Source organism: Octopus bimaculoides, chromosome 12 (genome assembly GCF_046866305.1).
Source record: "Octopus bimaculoides isolate indiv1 chromosome 12, ASM4686630v1, whole genome shotgun sequence".
Lineage (NCBI taxonomy): Eukaryota > Metazoa > Mollusca > Cephalopoda > Octopoda > Octopodidae > Octopus > Octopus bimaculoides.
Window position 1 is genome coordinate 30567066 of NC_142939.1, and position 14820 is coordinate 30581885.

General features: G+C 34.8%; 1 protein-coding gene across 2 annotated transcripts in view; it reads right to left on the reverse strand.

Annotated features, from left to right (window-relative positions):
• Positions 1-14820, reverse strand: part of LOC106869914 (neurotrimin) — a 1519776-nt gene that overhangs the window by 1183214 nt on the left and 321742 nt on the right. For both annotated transcript variants that reach the window (XM_089360901.1, XM_089360902.1), the window contains exon 2: positions 1-21. This exon is cut by the window's left edge and continues 50 nt beyond it. The gene's annotated coding sequence lies outside the window, so the exon portion shown is untranslated. The remainder of the gene's footprint in view (positions 22-14820) is intronic.

Genomic DNA, 14820 nt, shown 5'->3' on the forward strand with positions numbered 1-14820 from the left:
CTTCCTTTATAATTCACTTACCTGAAATGACAGAAAATGAAGAGATATTAAACAAATGAATACAAAATTAAAAAACAAAAGAAAAGCGAACAGTTAGCATTTATATTCTACTCACGAGAAATGTTGAACTAATCACTGCAGAATTCTTATGATTTAATTCGTGGAAGAAACCTAATACCATTTCGCGTAATATCATAGACAGCTTACTGGAAATGCGATCTATATGGTGGTTGGTGTCCCGGAGTTATGACACGATTTTGCTGTTATTTTTAAGCGTATATATGTTACTAATAATGTTACAAATAATTCTATCGTATGCGTCGAGACGCGTGTTACAAATGCTTAATTATATATCTCTGTGTACATTACATCTGTAATTTGCTGTTAAACTAACTTTTGTAATCAATATTATGGACCAGTAGTGTTCAATTTTTAGAGAAGCAGTATAATTTTAAAATTAATCTTTACAATACATTTTGACTGATCATAATCACATATGATTATTGTTTTATAAAAAGTCAATGTTTTGAATGATACACAACATTTTCTAAACTTACCAGGAATGTACTCTGAAATTATTTTAAGGAACATTTGACTTAGAGGTAATTCAACTGAAAACCAAATGATAACCCTATTCGTTTATGAAAATAAAGCAATTGTAAACAAACAATCCACAATTTACTTGTATTTGTCAACAAACAATGCTTATTTTGGTGTAAATCTTTGACAAATTAGACAGTTATACGCAATATGACGTTCTCAGACACTCCTATACGATTTGAACTTATATTATGAAGTTACAGGGAATTTGAATTTAGTAATGGGTAGCAATTTACATAGAACCCATCACTCAGCTAGTACTTATTGTGTTGAGCCCCGAAAACCGAACTGAGCAGAACTTGGCCTCAAAAAAGTAACTACGGACGAAATGCCACTAAGTATTCTGCTTCTGGTGTGTTAACTATTCTGCCAGCTCGCCGACTTATATAGTTGGAATATAGTGTTGGCACTCCGTCGCTTACGACGTCGAGGGTTCCAGTTGATCCGATCAACGGAACAGCCTGCTCGTGAAATTAACGTGCAAGTGGCTGAGCACTCCACAGACACGTGTACCCTTAACGTAGTTCTCGCGAATATTCAGCATGACACAGTGTGACAAGGCTGGCCCTTTGAGTTACGGGGACAACAGAAACACAAAGAGTGAGAGAAAGTTGTGGTGGAAGAGTACAGCAGGGTTCGCCACCATCCCCTGCCGGAGCCTCGTGGAGCTTTAGGTGTTTTCACTCAATAAACACTCACACCGCCCGGTCTGGGAATCGAAACTGCGATCCTATGACCGCGAGTCCGTTGCCCTAACCACTGGGCCATGGCGCCTCCACTAGTGGGGATATAATAAACAACAGAGTATGTTTGATTTGCAATAGCTTTATCACCATTTGTCTGCTTTCATATTCCCATACCAAGTATAAAAATGACTTACCGTTTAACAAAGCATCTACTTTTAAAGAACATCAAACTATTATCTTTAAACGTTGGTATTAGTTTTATTGGTTTATATTGATATTGTTACAACGGAAATATATTACGATAACTGAGTTTTTTACTTTTATTTTTGGCACGGCAATAGTGAAAAATTATTCACTCGTATATAAATAGGAAATCAAGAATAAAAACCACAATAGTTAATGACAGTTTCAGTAAGACTAAAGTATAAACGTTAATAATGATAATAATAAGAATAACAATATACATATAATAATCCTTTCTAATTCTGTCACAAGAACAGCAATTATGAGGGGATGGGCAATTCGATTGTATTGAGTATAGTCGATAACATTGACCCTCAAGTGATACCTGGTTTACCGACCACGAAAGGATGAAAAGAAAACCGAATTCGTTGTAACTGGAACTCTGAGCAAAAGGGGCCTGAAAAAATTATTGCTAGGCATTTTGTTCTGTTTGGTAACGATTCTAGTATCTCGCCACATTTAATAATAATAATAATAATAATAATAATAATAATAATAAAAATAATAATCTTCTCTGATATAGGAACGTAACAAGGCGTGAATTATTGGGAAGGGGTCTATGCGAGTAGATCGACCCCAGTGCTCGGCTGGTACATATTTCCTGCACCCTGAAACGATGAAAGGCTAACTCGACCTCGGTGACATTTGAAGTAAGATACTGAAGGCGGACGAAATGCCCTTAGGCATTTGGTACACCATGCTGACGAATTTACCACGCCACATATCATTAATAATAATACTAATTAGAATCGCTTCTACAATAAGAACAATGACTGAAATTTGGGGAAGGAGACTAGTCTTTTACCTCGACTCCAGTGCTCAACTGGTACTTATTTCATGGACCGCGAAAGGATAAAAAGCAAAGTCAACTTCAAGGATTTTGAAATCGGAATGTAAAGAGAAACAACAACAACAACAATAATGATAATAATACCAGTTCTTGACTGGTAGTTAATTTATCAACCCCGATGACAATAAAAGCAAAGTCGACCAAGGTAGAATTTGTACTCAGAACATAGCGCTGGGCAAAATACCACCTAGCATTTCGTCCAGCGTGATAACAACTCCGTCAGCTTGCCTTCTGAACAACAACAACAACAACAACTACAACAACAACAAAACAACAATAACGACGACGACGACATGATAATGATGATGACAGGGGTGACATGGGAACGAAAATAGTGATTGTCGATATTTCTGGATAGTATTAAACCCAGTACTTAACTGCTACTTTATTTGATCGTCCTTCAAATAGAATATATTTTGTAGCTGTCGTCGGTGACATGTGAACTGAGAAGGTAAAAAAGCTGTGATTATATTTCACAAGTCACTTTTGGCGAACACCAATGATTGTAGCCAACGTGTTTCTATGTAGTAAAAGTTCAAAGACTATAAAATTAGCGATGTGTTTGACATTCCTCAGCACAGCATAGCCTCTTGAGTATACGTCGCCCATTATTGACTAATCTGCTAATATGGGTGTGATGAATGTGCAAATGTCACCGAAACCTAAATAACGAAATGCTGGAACTCGTATCACGTAATCTGAATGTAATCTATATAGGCAATGAGTTCTCAATAAACAACAAGTTTTTCGTTTAGCGTGTAAAGTCGTTTACAGACTCGTAAGTATGTATCAGTAACTTGTTTCAGTCATTTGACTCCCGCCAAGCTGGGCACCACCTTCAAAGGTTTCTAGTTGAAGAAATGGCATATTTTTTAAAGATCGGTACCCTGTTGTCGAACCGCTAAGTTACGTGGAGATAAAAACCCCAACAATCCTTGTAAAGCGGTAGTGAAGGCATGTACAAAGACGCTCACACATATATACATAAATATATACAAGTTTCTTTCAGTTTCTGTCTATCAAATACACACACACAACTCTCTGGTCGGCCGGAGGCGAGTGTAGAAGGCATTTTCTCAAGGGACTGAACCCGGAACAATGTCATTGGGAAGCAAGCTTCTTATCATACAGAAAAAAGCCTGCGCCTACGTATAAACCCGCATTTACTAATTTCAAACTTAGCCAGAAGGACAGAAACTTCGGGGTAGAGCCTAAGTCGATTACATCGACCTGCAGTACTAAACTGGTACTTATTTTATAGATGCTAAAAAGGTTGGGGATGAACAGCACAGTCGACCTGGGTGCAATAAGAACTCAGAACATAAAGACAGGCGAAATTTTGCCAAGCATTTTACCCGGCGTGTTAACGATCCTGGCAGGTCGCCGCCCTATAGTCATATACAAATATGTAGATAGAAGAGTTGTAATTATATATATTTACACACATACATAGATACTAACTCACATGTATGCCTGAATGCACTTAATATCCTTCATGTGTGTATGAGTGTGTGTGTGTGTCTATACTTAGATATACAGATGCATTAATACATATGTATGCATACACACACACACACTCACACACACACACACACACACACACACACACACATATATATATATATATATATTTATATATATATATATATATATATATATATATATATATACATACATATATATATATATATATATATATATATATATATATATATATATATATATATATATATATATATATATATATATATATATATATATATATATATAGATACACACACATACACACACATATATGTATTTTTCTTTCTGTATATATGTCTACAATTCAATTAGTTTTTACAACGAATTAGAATTGTAAGTTTTGCATTCCTTTGTAAACAATTCAATCTTAAAATATCAGCTGCATCAGTAATACGAAGTGAAATACCAGCAACACATCATATACAGCAACAATGACAACAAAAGAACATTTTAAAGAATATTATTTAAGCAGATGTTTAGAAACTGTATATGAATATTGGATTAAGAAATGAAGTGAATAAATTGAAAAAAAAAATGTAGTTGAATGAAAAGAGTTCCTTTGAAATAAGTAACTGAAATATTCCGGATATTAAATTATATAAAAATAGAACAAACTTTGAAATAATTTAATTTGAAACATTCACGTTTCATTAATAGCAGAAACAAATTAAAACTAATTTTAAGAAATAGCTCCATCATATATAAAATTTCAATGCAATTAAAAAGTGATTATCATTTAGTTAACTAAAATAAATTTCAAAGCAATAATGACGATGATGATGTTTAATTTTTCTGGTGGTTTATTATTGTGTTTATAATATGATGGTAATCATAATTATATTCCCCCTACATCCTGTTCCTCATTATCTTCACTGATATACTTCAAACCGACTTCATCTTCCGCCATCTTCTTTTCCTCTTCATCAATTCAACAATTTGAGCTTCTAAGCTGTTGCTCGTGCTACGTGAAATAGCACTCCAGTTTTACTGAAATGAGCTGAGTGTCCTTGCAAAATAGAGAAATACTTTGTCTAATACAGTCCCAGATACATGTAAAAAATGTGATGAACAAGATTGTGATGCATTTTTCAAATGTAAACTACATAACATAGACCAGCGTTAATGTGTACATGATCACCGTCCATGTTGATATCTCCCTCACTGTGTGAAGTACGAACCTGTTTTTTTAATGTTAGTTACAATCAAATATATAACTGTAGTAACAATGCTGCTAGTAACGGCCGTGATTCGATGGCGGTGCGGAAGAGGGCACCTTTCTGATTAGGAGAATTCGTTTGAGAATTATTTACTGTAACGATAATAATATTGAGAATGTCGCGATGATGACGTCAACGATGACGTCGGCGACGACTATGAGATGATGATGATGATGATGGCGATGAGGTCGACGACAATGATGTTGGTTGTGGTGGTTATGTCGGTGATGGTGAGGAGGAAGTCCCCACGAACTCCACTGATGAGCATGTAGTACAGCGATATCGATGTTGGTGATGTGAATGAATATGACCATGGTAATTTTTTTTATAATGATGTCAATGATGGCAGATGTATGTAATTGAAGATAATGTGGTAAAGTGTGTATCAGTGAAATACTATTTATAATGATTGTAATGTTAGAGAGAAATATATATGAAACATAATGATAAAACTAAGATGTAAATATATATTATTTTAAGACGGGAATGTCATTTCATTTAAGAACAATTTGGTTGTTTTTGAGAACTTATAAGCACAAGTTAACTATGCCAATAAACACGTTATCGATTCCTCACTATATCCTATGCATTCTAGTACACTACTTGACTGATGTTTCATTGGCGAAGACGGATAAAATTAATGTATCTATGTCGCATTGTGAAATGAGAAATAACTAAAAATCTATACATTCTCCTGTTTTCCATTTCAACATAAAAGACTACGATGTACGTTCATATGTTTTCATTGTGTTTAGAATTGTATGAGTAAAATGTTCATACTTAATTTGGTTTACTATACACTATTTACTATTATTTATGAACTTAAAATTGCCGATCACTATAATATTCAATCTATGTAATGGAATCCTAGATTGCTATGTATTTGCAAATGCTTCTACATACGCCACTCTGTTGTACGCTACTCTCTCTTTCCTTTTCTCAAGGTATTTTCTGTGGGTTACTTAATTGCTGAATACAAGCTGATTAATCGCTTCATGTAACGCTCATTGTCAAAAGTATTCGAGTTATAGTGACAGCTTGGTTGATAATGTGTCAAAAATCCTAGCGAATTTGGATATTTCTGCAGCAGCGATTTTTAATTATCAAAACATACATCTCAAAGAAATAGTGATAATATATCTTTATATCAAATATATAAGATATATAATATATGTACAAAAATATTATACAGATGATGTATAATATTTTATTGTGTTAATTTATGTCAACATTTATGCTTCGTCTGTTTTGGAGGTGGTTGATTTCTATAGTAATTTACCACGTATATTCCCTGTAACTCTACATACACAATAGCTAGTGTCAAGGAAGAGATGTGTCTTTTTATATATTTTTCTAAGTAACCAATTGGGTATATGGCAGTGAACAAACTCACGCAAATACACATGCCTGTGAGTGACTATTTAAATGTTTTCTTACCAAGTACAGTTTGTTAATGATATTGTACAAACATTTGCAACTTTTTCTAAGCACGTCCAAGTGTAACTTAGAGACGGTATTATGCAAATACATGGACATTCTGTAAAATGATATTGGTCTAATTTATATTGACGTTTAATCCTGCAAGTGATAACTATCTGTAGAAATGTTCTACTACAATTTTAAACCAAATATCTTTAGAGGATTCAATAAACATTAAACTAGTCGCTGAATAAGCTTAGTACTTTAGTACAATATCAACGTAAACATCTCTAACATTGTTAGTTCATCTATCAAATTCTGTTTTTTGTTTTTAAATTTAGCTCGTGTATTTACAGAAATTTTCCTCAATTTCGAATTTCAATGGGCAATAAATATTTTACTATTTGTGCCAGCGATAATCTTGTCAGTTCAGCCTTGTATTTAGCACTCGTTAACCGAATAGTTAACTATGATTTAATGCTTTACTTTATTGCGTGCAAAGAGGATATTTTCACTGTAAATAATTACAGTGATATTGAGAGAAAGTGAAAATAGAACCACATGCTGTCATTTGCACAGTTATGCACTACGCAAAGATTTACAGCATCATACATTACACAGACTTATGTCATCAAATTATCTGTATTCATTAAAATACAGTTAATCACCATTTAAAATCGATTGTTTTAAAATGGCTTTGTTATAGCTTAAATTGGAAATAACGTTAATTTAGTTGTAGCAAAGAATAAAATATAGATAAACAAATGGTGCTAAAATAAAGAATTCTAGAAATCTTAAGCCATTTCTCTGGAGAATCAAATTATGCATGTCTCTGCTTGAGTAGGTTATCAAAGATAAGGATATGCTATAATTAAGAGTATTTGCAAATATATCAACGCACATAAAACAACAATATTAATGCCGTCGCAGAAGAGGTGAACAACTCGGAATATTAATCCCATTACAGCAATTGAGACCGGGGTTAGTTGTCTTGTGATAGAATTCAAAGCAATCAAGGAACCTGATGACGACGTTGGGTGTAACATTCTTGAATTGCATGAATTGCACCTGAGATCTAAGACGCAATTAATCACACTCACATATACAGAGATAGCTAAACACACACACACACGCACACACACACACACATACACACACATATATATATATATACAAAAGTATATACACTTGCACGGACATAACCATATATCTATATAAATATATATGACAATCAGTATGTAACACTACAAAGTTCATACAAAGCTTTATACTTTAAATATATTTTATCATCAAAGAATGTATATATGCATTTTAATACTCAGACTGTTTTTTAACATTTTTTATTATTCTCAAAGACTTTTGATAATCTTTTTCTAAAAAAGTGAAACCGGTTAAGTAAATAAATATTTTTTTAAAAATAAGTGCATTTTCAAACCTTCTTTCATATAAATATATATATATATATATATATATATATACATATATATACACACACACACACGCACGCACGCACACACACACACACACACTCACACACACACACACACACACACACACACACACACACATATATATATATATATATATACTGGCAACGGTGGTTTACTCTATATAAGCATATTTTGAGAATAGGAGGAGGAGGAGAAAAATCAAATGTAATGAACATTGTTGTGTAAGTAATCTCTATCTATCTAGAGATATATTATGATGTGGTAAATTGAGCAATATATAATATACGGATAGGCCATCTATAGCTAAGCACCAAAACGAAAATGAAAATATAACGATTGAACACTTATGATATTACTATATCTGTGTTTAAAAATTTCACGTAGAAGCTTGCAAGTTAATAAAAAAAATGCGTATTGCCCATTTAATCGCATCCATTATGATACTGGCAGCATTTTGTTTAGACCAGTCAAAATTTGAAAACATTGAGCGTAAAGGGGCGTAACCCATTACCAGTTGAATGAAGTCTAGAGCATTATTGTTTCTTTTCAGTCGAAGCTGAACAAATGGAAAATAGGTAATATATGAAGGGGAGAATAATACAATGATTTATAAACGTTATACGCTTGCTGGTTGGTATAGCATTCAGAAACTTGTTTATCGACTAAGGCTATCAATATTTCCAAGAATTCCTGTTAACAGAGTAAGTAGATTTATTCTTTTGATCACAGTTAAATTCCAATGGCTAAGCTACGAAATGGAAATTTCAGTGCGATAAGAGTAACCTTACGATTGAATGCTCTAGTCGATTTCGTGAAGCATTTCTTTGAAAACGGAGAAAAAAAGCATATCGAGGGATATTTAATCATATCTGCTGTAACGAAGGTTTTGGTTTGAATCTCCCAAGTGCAGTGATAAGTCAGACAGAATTATGCTACGTGTAGTTACATGGTTCGAGTTAATACTGCTATCCTGAAAGGAATATATTATTTATGAAATGAATCAAAGGTTAGGAAATAAAACTATACATTTATATTCTTTGTTATAGGATATCAGCTAACATTGTTGATATATTGTTAGCTATTGCTCTGATGTTCTATTGGATTATATTAAGTAGAGGTGCAGGACGTGTTCAGTAGTTAGCCCAAGTCAAATAATAGTTTTATTAATAATACAGAATGCTCATAATTCTACACACATGAAACAGATTCATTACTCACCCAATTATTTTCACCCGCGAAATCAGTAAACGATAACAACCGATAAATTATTAATTCTGTATCCTTGCTACGATTTTAGTTACTATATATGTGTGTGTGTGTGTGTGTGTGTGTGTGTGTGTGTGTATGTGCGTGTGCGTAAGTTTGTGTGTGTGTGTGTGTGTGTGTTTGTGTGTGGGTGTGTTTGTGTGTGTGTATGTGTGTATGTCTATATAAATATACATATATATACATACATACATATATACATGCATACATACATATATACATACATACATACATACATACATATATATGTATGTATATATGCTATATCGCACGTTCGGATGGCATGCCTTCGCCAATAACTTACCTCTACTCAACTACCGAACTCTCATTTTCGACGACTCGACTCAACAGAACTCGACGTCTAGTCTACCGACGACTCCGGCTACCTTAACGTGACGCTTATTTTCTTCCTTCTTTATTATAGTCATAAAGCCTGAACAAAGGGGGGACACCCCGAGGACAGACAACACAAAACGCGGGGTATATAGAACGAAGCGAATGAAATATGAATATAATGAATTAAAGAATTTAAAAAAGTGTAATGGCTTATGAGCTCCCCCAAAGCAAGCAGTCCCATTTTACTGTTCTAATAAATCATAATTTCATAAGTCTTTTATACGATTTTACATATCTCGCATGCAATCGGGCAAGTCATCAAATTCGATAACATTCGGTGGTGTATCGTACTGAAAGTACGATCCAGTTTTCCTTATTCTTCTTCCAAACAATTCCGTCAATTTCTCGACTCGCTCTCTCCCTCTCACTCTCTCTCTCACTCTCCCTCTCTCTCTCCGTCTCCCTCTCTCTCTCCGTCTCCCTATCTCTCTCTGTCTCCCTCTCCCTCCCTCTCTCCCTCTCTCTCTCCTTCTCTCTCTCTCCCTCTCCGTCTCTCACTCTACCTCTCTCTCTCTCTCTCCCTCTCTCCCTCTCCCTCTCTCTCCCCTTATCACTCTCTCTCTCTCTCTCTCTCTCTCTCTCACTCTCTCCAACAGTATTGCTCTTTCTTCGTGACCAAACACCTCTTCATCCAGTCTTACTTTATTAAATTCTTCACCTTTGCCATCTTTCTCTCAGTTTCCACATTCTAATCGTAAATTATCATCAGTCTTAAGTGTCGTCTCGTCGGCTGCGTTCTTTGGCTCACATATTCCTTTCTCCTCCTTATTTCCTCTTACCACTCCTCATATTCCTCCTCTCTGTCTATTACTTCTTCCCTACTTGTTGGCTCTGGTTCTGATACTTTTTTCTCTTGCACTTTTTCCACCTTTCTCTTCTTTTTTGTGGTGACTCCACTGTTGTTCTTTTCCTGTCTGCCACTGTTTCTTCCTCATTCTTTTCCTCCTCCACTACTACTTCCTTCCTCCACCTCTGCCTGGTTCTCCATTATTTGCTCTTGTTTATGGGGACACTTTGCGTGCATATGTTCCCTACTTCTACAATTAGAACATATAGGTGGTCTTCCCACCACCACGATCCTCAACCGGGTCTCATCGCGGAGCACCAGCTCCTCTACTATTTTATGCAAATCCGGTAGGGTTATATGAATCACGACTTCTAACCCATATCTTCAACAGTTTATCTCAATAAACTTCTCAACCTCAATCACCTCCGCTTCCTTTTGACAATTATAGAGGATAGCTGCCTCTTCTATTTCTGGGGGAACTCTCCCTATCCTAACTCTTTCGGCTCGTTTTCCGCAGTAGGATGGCAAGAGTGCCCACTTGGCCGTTCTCAAAGGCACAACGAAATATTTTTTTGCTTCTTCTTCATTCACAAAGCGCACTTCCACTGTGCCGTATTTCCTTCCTCTGGCGTAGAATGTGGTCACTCCTTTGACTTACCGCATACTCTTCAATGGCTTCAATCTTTGCTACTTCCACACGTTTAGTTTCAACGTTCAACGTACGATAAAGTATAATTTTCTCCTCTGCCTTTTGTAAAACAGGTGGCGTTAACCGGAAGCAATCCCTCTACTTATCAAACGGTCCATTAAACTGTAAAAAAAAATTGTTTTCTACCTTCACTTCTGTCAGTCGCAGCATGTCGGCTGACATGATTTTGCCTGCTACCACAGAGTAACTGCCAGCTTCCATATCTTCACCCACAAATGGGGACGAAAGAAACAAATTCAACAATAATTAACAAAATTCCAACAATATAAGTTTCAAAAACACAAGATACAATAACTCACCACTCGAAACAACAACACTTTCGTCCAACCAAATCAGCAACTCAACTAAAAAATCTACGTGACGCTTCACGACTAGCTATCTCGTCCACTATTTATACGTATTGGACTAGCCTACTTATCTTCTGGGGGCGTACACACAACAATGTAACTACAAAATGTAACTACATGTGGATTGTTGGCGGTGTTCTTTCTCTGTCTCCCTTTCCTTTTTTCGACTTCTCTATGTCCCCTGTATCTGAAGAAGAGCTTTACTCGAAACGTAAAACAACCTCTCTTTCCTTCACTTAGCGTCTTATTAATACTTTGCATGTACCACGTCCTCGCGTTCTTGTGTTCCTTTTTTTATTAATTATATAAATGTGTATGTGTGTAGATTGAGTGCATATATATTTATATATGCATGAGAGTGAGTATATATCTTGGAATTACATATATATATATATATATATATATATATATATATATATATATATATATATATATATATATATATATATGTGTGTGTGTGTGTGTGTGTGTATGTGTTTGTGTGTGTGTGTGTGTATGTGCGTATGTATGTATATAGGTATGTAGATAAATATATGTATCTATAGAAACCTACTCTGTACATTTACGAACGCGCCACTTTTATCTATTTCTCCGTATATTAAGTAAAATTATCAGAAGCTTTAATTGAATTTCGAACTTTATTCGTTTCTCAGGAGATATATCTACATCACGTGACCAATCACAGAGGAACAAGTAACCTATCTGTTTAGACACAACAAATCCGGTGCAAGAACAATATGCCACAGCGAGCGTAGTGAAGTTTAAGTTAAGGAGTATACTGAGGAGTAAAACTAACGTAACCTGTGCTAGTCCATCAACCGTCTTAAATGCTGTATAATACAAATATCCTCATCATCTTCACAATTATCATCATCATCATCATCATCATCGGCATCACCAGCACTAACACCAGCACTAACACCAGCACCAGCACCACCACCACCACCATCAGTATTCTTTTTTAGTTCACTCTTCTGGAACCACCTCCATGATGCTCTTGGTATTTTACCTTGTTGCTTTCACGGTGGAACTGGCCATGTATTTCCATATGGAGTAAGGTTTCTTCTCCCTCATTGGCTGTTTTTGATCGGTATTCATGAGCACTCTCTTTTTTGTTAACTTCTTCTGAACTAGCAGCATACTGTAGCAAGTCTTGTTTGCTGCTTACCAAATATTCTGCCATATTTCTTCTTTCACCGTTGATGCACTCCCGTACGGTGATCATCCCGCGTCCACCCTTACCTGTCTTCATATAGACTTTTGTAAATTTGCCTTAGTGTGGAGGGCACCATGCATTGTCATTGTCTTTCGGGTAGTGAGATCGAGTTGGTCAATCTCCACTTGTATCCATCTCATGTGGGTGCACTATATCGGACAACTGCAACAGCCCATATGTTGATGCCAGTCACAAGGTTCCTTCAGTTGAGCTTTGATTTCAAGGAGAAATTTGAGGCGCTTGAAATATGCAGTGATGATATTGCCTTTAATTTCTCTGAGTAGGATCCCAAGGTAATTGTACCCATCATCATCTTCCATTCCCTCTCCGTTTGGCAATTCTATGCCGCTACAATTTACTCTTTTGCCTCGCTTCAGAGTAAGCACCGCACACTTCAAAATACTGTATTCCCTCTTTATATCCTTGTTGTACGTTCGCACAGTCTCAGCCAGACTCTCCATTTAACTTGACTAATTTTCATATATCCGAATTAACACTAAGGCATTCAGCGTTTAGTTGAACAAAAAATATCGGAAGATAGGTGAACAACTAGATTAGAAAATTCAAGTAAAAAAGAAGATATTTAGATCTTATTTTAAAAGCAAAGTATATACGTAAAATCTCCTTAAGTTATGCATCGTATTGACAGAAAAGATTTAGTAGAGTGCAGATGGGTTTCCTCATAATCTTGATGCAAGAAAATAAAAACAAGTGAAAACATACATTGTCAATACTCAGAAAATGTATTAAAAATCCTAATGTATTTTTTTTTCCACGTAAGTCATACTACTAATGTTAAATTTTTGATTAACTCAGCTATTCACAAAATGGGCAGTGAAGCATAAATTGTTCCTAATAGTGACATAAGTTCAAACAATACCTCTAACTATCCATTTATTATACATATGCCATTTTGATCCTAACCAACCGCATGAAAATATGATGCTAAAATCTGTAAATTGATTTTTGCTTGTTTATGAACGGGCGTAGTTTTCAGATGCATTATAGATAACATTATGACAAGATGTTATTTTCGTTACAGGACGGCTGAATTGTCTTTCGCTGAACACTGCTTAGGGCTTACTAAAAAGTGAATATGCCTTCCTATGTCAAGCTTCGGAAACTGAAATTTTAAAATGCATTGTAATCTTTATTTTCAGAGATTGGAAAAGAAACTATTTTAAGTGGTTTTGATCAGTGAAACGATATCCTCGCATTACTAGAAATCTTGACCTTAGATTTCATGTAAGTGAAATCTAAATGTATTTATTCAAAGCACATTTATAATGTGGATGCCATATTACCCAATAACATAAACTTAAAAATAAATGTTTCCCTTATCTGTTATTTCAAACTAATTTCATGTAAAAAAATAAACATAAGATTAGGATTTAGAAATAGCAATATAGAAATATGTATTTCATAAGTATCATTTTATGAAAGTTTTCTTTCTAATTCGTATATACTATTTAATTCATATCTAATGTCCGAGAAAAATTTCAATTTGAATTTTGAAATCCCATTTGTCTACATATCTATACAATGAACACATATTAAGCAGACACTTTATTCATAACTCTACTTAGGTAAGTCGATTGAATGAATTCGTATTAAACATTGATCACAATGTTTAATACGAATGCTATATCGTGTCCGAAAATAAATAGTAAATCTCTCCGAAATGCAAAGTAGATATGACACTTGCTGCTGAAATAAGTGACCAGTGGGTATTTGAATGTAAATGGGATTTTGCTCACCGGGGTTTACACAGTTTCAATAGAACTAATCAACACATAGGTAGTAAAATACGATAATATACGGGGTTGGGTGGATCAATTCCAGAAGAGTCTTTTGCACAATTTCGGCAACTTTCTCAGTCCTCTGCCTAAATGGCATCATCACAAAAATACACTATATTAGAATTTAGAAAATAACAGGTAGAGCAACATGTATTTGAAGAAACGTAACTGAATATGTACTTACATAGTATGGTAGTAAACAAATAATCACTTTGTGTAGCTGATGCAATTCCTTATCCTTTTTAAACTATTTCATTGGCTGACCTATGCACAAATAGATTGTATGTCTATAGTATATAATGACTTAAAA